Source organism: Miniopterus schreibersii, assembly GCF_964146895.1.
Source record: "Miniopterus schreibersii genome assembly, chromosome: 1".
NCBI lineage: Eukaryota > Metazoa > Chordata > Mammalia > Chiroptera > Miniopteridae > Miniopterus > Miniopterus schreibersii.
Window position 1 is genome coordinate 73745871 of NC_138101.1, and position 6600 is coordinate 73752470.

General features: G+C 48.3%; 1 pseudogene across 1 annotated transcript; it reads right to left on the reverse strand.

Annotated features, from left to right (window-relative positions):
* Positions 1 to 4817: 4817 nt before the first annotated feature.
* Positions 4818 to 5559, reverse strand: LOC308562550 (calmodulin-alpha pseudogene; annotated as a pseudogene). The gene has a single exon. The product of its transcript is annotated as a calmodulin-alpha pseudogene (transcript).
* Positions 5560 to 6600: the final 1041 nt, after the last annotated feature.

A 6600-nucleotide genomic window follows, 5' to 3' on the forward strand; every position in this document is an offset into this window, starting at 1 on the left:
TTGGTTCTGTCTCTCTGGAGAACCCTGACTACTATAGAACTGTTAGAATTTTATGGTCATACATGGGCTGTTTTCATGAAAACTGTCCCTCTAAAGTCGCTCCTGGGGTCTTCCCTCTCCCCAATGAGTATGACCTTCTGGAGATGTCTTTTAATCCCATGGGCATTCTGGAAGCTGCTATCTCTGCAGGTGGAGGTGATACTTTATGGGGGAAGGAGTCCAGCATCTAGTGTAGACGGTGAGAGGATTAGTGCTAAATCAACCATAGGCCAGGAGTACACATGCCCTGCACTCAGAGTTTCCAATCTAGTGTAATGTTGATGTATTTTATTTTATTGTTTGGGGTTCTGAGGAAGGAGGCTAGGCCTTGTTCACAAGGAACTTTAAACAAGGTGTGCTTTGATGAGGATTGTACAAAGGGGGGAGGGAGATCTAGTCATTCTCTCCCAGATTATGTATTTGAGGATCTACAATGTGCCCACCCCTATTCTGGAAAGCTTCCTGGAAGAGAAGCCATTTGATATGGACCTTAAAAGAAGGATGAGTTCATCAGGCCTGTCAGGAACAGGTATAAATTTAAGATTTAAAAGACCCAGGAGAGCCCTAGCCAGTTTTGCTCAGTGGTTAGAGCTTTGACCCGTGGACTGAAGAGTCCGGGTTCAATTCCGGCCAAGGGCATATACCTCTGTTGCAGGATCATCCCTGGCCCTGGTTGGAGCGAGTTCAGGAGGCAACTAATTGATGTGTCTCTCTCACATTGATGTTTCTCTCTCTTTCTCCCTTCCACTCTCTCTGAAAAGCAATGGAAAAAATATTCTCTGGTGAGGATTAAAAATAATAATAATTAAATAAATAAATAAATAAATAAACCGGAAGAATTCAATGAAGAAAAGGTACTACTTAATATACAAAATTTGAAATATCTGTTTTAATTTCTCTACAGTCAATGTTCTGCTTAACATCTGGAAGGATTTGGGGACATTTTGTTTTAGTTTAGATTACTAACTAAACTAACCAGTTGCGTTTTCACACCAACCAGTTCCAAAGATTTATCAGTTTAGTTCTGCTCACCTGAATGTCAGTTTTGTGTGCGATTCAGATTTCAGACACAAAGTATTTACAAATACTTAAAACACACACAAATATCCATTTGATTGAGCCACTTAATAAATCTGAATTAAAGGAAGTACTAAAGCAACAGTCTATACTGACAATCTGCTGTAAGAGAGAAACCTGCTCTATCTATAATTCATAAAATCCATGATATCAGAGACATGTACAACTATTCAATGGAAATGAATCGGTTCTCCTACCCCCACATCATAGACACACGTACTGAGAAAAAAAATCCAACAGGGAACTTTCATCTTTGTCAGGTTGTGGTGAATTGACTGCAACTAAATGGTGAATCAAGCCACAAGGAAGACTAAATGGAGCTAAAATGTTAAACTGGACCAAGAAAACTTCAGAGAAGTCTTCAAAAACTGTTACCTCATCTCACCTGACACAAATCTCTGTAATTCTTATCGAGTGTTTTTTAAAAAAAAAATTTTTTTTGTAAATTGGGAAATACCAGCAAATGGACCATTTGCAGAACTAGTCTTGGCAAACTGATTTTCAGAGAAGTGGCTTTCAGAGAATGGAGTTTCCCTGAAGTGCCCTAAAGCCCAGTTGGCTCCTCAGAGGCTCCTAGCACACTTTCTAGTTCTCCTTGGTGTCCTAGATGGGGCAGAGCTGCTGCATGGACTTGGTGTGAGGGAGCGGAACCCAGCTCAATCCTCAAAGTCTTCAAGGAAGTTTGGAATCAACAGGGAAACCAGTTCTGTGTATCTCCTGCAGAGTCAGGTGTGACAAGAGTCACTGACAGGATTTCCAGCTTTTGGAAGACATTCTGCTCTGTGGGTCCTCACCAACCCCCTGTACCAAACCCCTTCCCCCCTCCCTGCCCCCCAGTTCCTCCAGGAGCTGGGCTACCAGGTGAAGTGAGAGTCAGTGGAGCAGACGGCCCTCAGAGCCCTCAAGGCCATTTCAGATTCTTGTTTCATTCAGGACCTCAAGTGAGTCACTTCCCCTCCCAGACCCTCAGGTTTTCTTTCTGTTCTCCTGGGGCAATTGATACAGAGAAGTTTCTGTTGCTTTCTTCTTGCCTTGAGGCCCCATCAAGCCCTTTTCGGGAACAGCTCATCAACGAGCCTCAGACATCCAGTCTTTTAATACCAACCAACTCTCCTACGTCCCTGGGCTGCTGGCAGCTTCATTTCTCTCCTTTCCCCTGTGAATCCTCCTCTCCCATGTACTGCATGCACTATTTTTATTGTGACATACTTTAGACATACAACATATGGAGAATAAAACAGCTAGCTTCCATGTTGCTGTCAGCCAGCTTAAGAAACAAAACATGCCCGGCCAGGCGTGGCTCAGCGGTTGAGCGTCGACCTAGGATCCGGGCGATCGGGGTTCAATTCCCGGTCAGGGCACATGCCCGGGTTGCGGGCTTGATCAATGACTCTCTCATCATTGATGTTTCTGTCTCTCTCTCTTCCTCTCTGAAATCAATAAAGATATATTTTTAAAAAATAAAAATAAAATAATAAAATAAATAAAAAAGAAACAAAACATGAAGGCATCAATTGAGGGCGTCTGTGCCTCTCTCTTCGAGGAAACATCAGTCCTGAACTTGGGGTTCACCGTTCCCATGTATGAGCTACATATTTCTTCAAAGTCAGAAAAAAAAGAATTTTTTTCAAAAGAAAAAAATCCATTTTACACTCCACAGACTCGAACAGTTATTTGTTCTCAGACATTTGGACCTCATGGGTTGGTGAAATGTCTAAATTAACTCTGGGCACTTGTAGGACTCTCAGAATAAGAACATGAAAAAAAAAAAAGCCCCACTAAACTATCATCTACTATTACAGTAGCTTTATGACAGAAAAGGCCTTTAACATGGAGAGTATAGAAGGAGTGTAGATTCAAAATTTTAGAAACTGAATACATTTAAGTTAGTCAAAATGTCTTTATTTTTCTCATTTCACACATAGCCTGAAAAACTGCATCTTACACCTGCTTAGCATTTAGGAATCACTAATTCAGAAACTCATTGCTATTACCTATGTCCCTCAGAGGATGGGGACTTTCTGGAGTCAACCAGCCCCATCCTAGACCCAGGGAGCACTTTTGCCACCCTCCCCTCCTCAGCTTACCACTGCCTCTACCCCATTTTCTTATCTCTAAGTCTTTGTCTGCAAGTCTTTATCTCCAGATAAAGATCCCACGCCTTCCTCTCCAACACATCCCATCCCTCCCTCAGAGCCCTTAGGGACCTCAGAATTCCTTCCCGTCTTCGGTCACAGTCCCCCCAGCCCACTGGCCACCATCCAACCCTCAAGCCCATCACCTTCCCTCACTGTGTCCAACCACAGGCCACGCTCTGGAAGGGACATGGCTAAACTCTGAGGACAGGGAGACTGGAGTGACTCACCAAAAATGTCCAATGGGGGAAAATAAAAGAAACATGTCATATGCGGAAGCCCTACCTTGATGACCTGGCCCCGCTCCCACCCCCACCACAGGAACTCAAGTGAGGGGGTGTGCGGTACAGGGCCTGGCACCAGGGTTTTGCCAAAACCCCTGAGGAAAGGTGGCTCTGCCTCTCTCCATCCTGAGCTGAGAAGCACTGACTAGGACAAGACAAAGTCATTCATCACTGCCAGTTTGGACTAAAGTTTCATTCAGTTAAACAAAAACAAAAGAAAAACTCACTTCATGAAGGGGGAAGCAGAAGCTCATCAGTAAATGGCACCCAAGGCCACACAGCCAGTTGTAGACAGTGCTGACTGGTCTCTTAACCCCCCTGGGCCTCGGTTTCCTCATGTGCAAGATGAGCTCAGATCAGACTATCTCTGAAAGTCAGGACATGGGAGCTTCAAAAATCCAGAGCTGTGACAAGCAGCCTCAAATAAGTCTAAATTTTAAAAACTACACAGCAATACTACAAACCCAAGTTTAAATGGCAGCTCTCTTGATGTCAGGGTGGGCCGGGAGGCTACCAACAGACCTTTATCTCCCATCTCTGTCTTTCTGACTCTTCCCAGCTTCTCTGTGGAGCACACCCATTGCCTGGGGGCAACTTCAGAGCCCCCAACTTACAGGAAACTGTGAAGGGGCAACAGCAAGGTGCTGGGTCCTGCGGGGCAGGCGTCAGAGAAAAGAAACTTCTTACAGATGGCTGGCCCTCAGCTTGGAAACACCCTAGTCCATAGCCCTGAGGATCCAACTGGAAAGCAGCCCCACCTCAAGGTGCACAATCCTTTTGCCAATCACAGCACCTCTGTCCTCCTCACTTCCCGACTGTCCTGCCTTTTTCACTCCATCGAGGCCACCTCCACCTTCATGGTTTTTAAATCTACACAACCTGCATCTCAAATACAGGACACACACACATACACACTTTTTAAAAAATAATTTGAGCCTAAAGAACAGTTGGCTGTATCCAAAGTATGGTCAACTTTATTGTTTGTGCTGTAGGCAGTGTCCCAGCTCTGGGGTCCAGGCTCTGATCTTAACCCAGAAACTCAGGCAAAGAACCATGCCTCTTCTAGCCCGCCCCATGCCCAGAGCGCAAGGAGAGGCGGCAGGCAGACATCTGGCCTGCTCAGGTTGGTTCTCCCACTGTGGACCAGTGACAGGGGTAGAGGCTCAAAAGAATCCCACATGTCACCTTTTGGGACCCTTCAAGCATTTAAGCACCAGCGCACCACCCTCAGAGCTCACATTCCTTTTATTCGGATCACCACCTGGCTTTGGGGTTCCTCACAACAGCCCTGTGAGGTAGGGAACACCCCCACTCACTGCAGAGAAGTGCAGGAGCAGCCCCAGGTCCCTCAGGCACAGAGGTCTCCCAACAGCACAAGGTGTCCCACCACCCAGACTTTCCCTTTATGTCCCCAAGCAAGGGCCCCAAAACCAGAGTCAGGCAGAGGAGATGGGCCAGACGGGGCCTCACTTCTGTCCGAGAATGCGCGAGAACTCCTCATAGTTCACCCGTCCATCCTGGTCCACGTCTGCCTCCCGGATCATGGCCTCCAGCTCCTCCTGGGAGAGCTTCTGCCCCACCTGGGCCATGGCCTGCTTGAGCTCATCCAAGGTGATGTGGCCGTCACCGTCCAGGTCAAAGGCTCGGAAGACCTCCTGCATGTCCTGCTCGCCGCCCCAGGACTTCATTCTCTTCACCATCTCTGCCAGGAACTCTTCGAAGCTGATGGCACCGTCGCCATCCTTGTCCACCCGGGAGATGAGCTCCTTCAGCTCGGCCTCGGAAGGGTTCTGGCCCAGGGCCTTCATGACAGCGCCCAGCTCCTGCACGTTGATGGTGCCATCTCCGTCCTTGTCGAACCTGGCGAAGGCCGCCTTGAACTCAGCCACCTGCTCTTTAGACAGCTCATCCGCCATGTCGCTTGCTGCCAACCAGCTCAAAGGGCTCCCGTCAGAGCTGGGGACCAGTGGCTGGGGCAAGGCTGTGTCTGTGTGAGGGCAGAGCTCAGGTGGCAGCCTTGCCATGGGGTGGGAACCCCTCCTTTTCTGCAATCGGAGCAAAGGGAGGAGGCAGGCTCCCCACCCACCCCACGTCCTCAGGCAAAATCCTCCTCCCAGAAGGGACAGACCAGCTGCAGACAAGAAATGCAGGAATTGGAGTGGCAGGGCCCGCCCCCGAGAGGCTGGAGGGAACCATCTGGGGCCATGGAGCCTGCCAGCCTCTCCTGACCCAGAAGCTTTTTGTCAGGTGACTCTCACAGAGACCCCAGCCAAGCTGAGATGTCAGGACAGCTTTCCCAGTTTATAGAGCCTGAGGCTGGGAAAGGGAAGGGGAAGGGGGCCTCCTCAGTGGACACAGCAGCCCTAGAGGAGTGGGGTCCCTCTGTTCAGAATTCCTGTCCTCTCTCTCGGGGCTGCTGTCCAGCTCTTGTCCCTCAGGGCAAGGCCAGTGGAGGGCAGCTGGAGCTAGAATTGAGTGGAATTTTATCAGGGTGGAACCATGGGTGTCATCAAATGCCCAGTCCAGGGCTGTCAACAAATCTATAGACAGAGGAAGTGGACAGCTGCCTGTAGTTTTGAGAAAGCGAGGAGCCGGGTGGCATTCAGAACATGGCACACAGGTGGTGCTGAGAATCATTTATTAAATGAATGTTCCAAGTGTGACTTCAGAGGTGAGGAAAAAGCTTCCTGTCCCTGCAGAATCTTTCTGTAGCTTGATTCCATTCTATCATTAAGTCCAAGCTTCTCTGTGCAGACACAAGGAAGGACCAAGCATTTGTTTACATTCATAGTGGAGTCTTGCCCAAGAGCCACAGGGAGACAGGAGAGCAGTGGGTGGCCAGAGCAGGCCAGCCCCTGAAGACCCTCAGGGGTAGATGGATGAACAAGGGAAAATATGGCCAAGCTTGTAGGTTTACTAAGAGTCGGCCCTAAGCACAGAACCCCAGTCTGGAAACCTTCCCATCCCTCAGCCTGGTCTATTCTTTGGAAGAAAATCTCACCGCTCTGAGCAGCAGAGTTTAGACCAAGAGTTTGGCCCTTAGGGACTGTCCCCAAGTCCTTAGT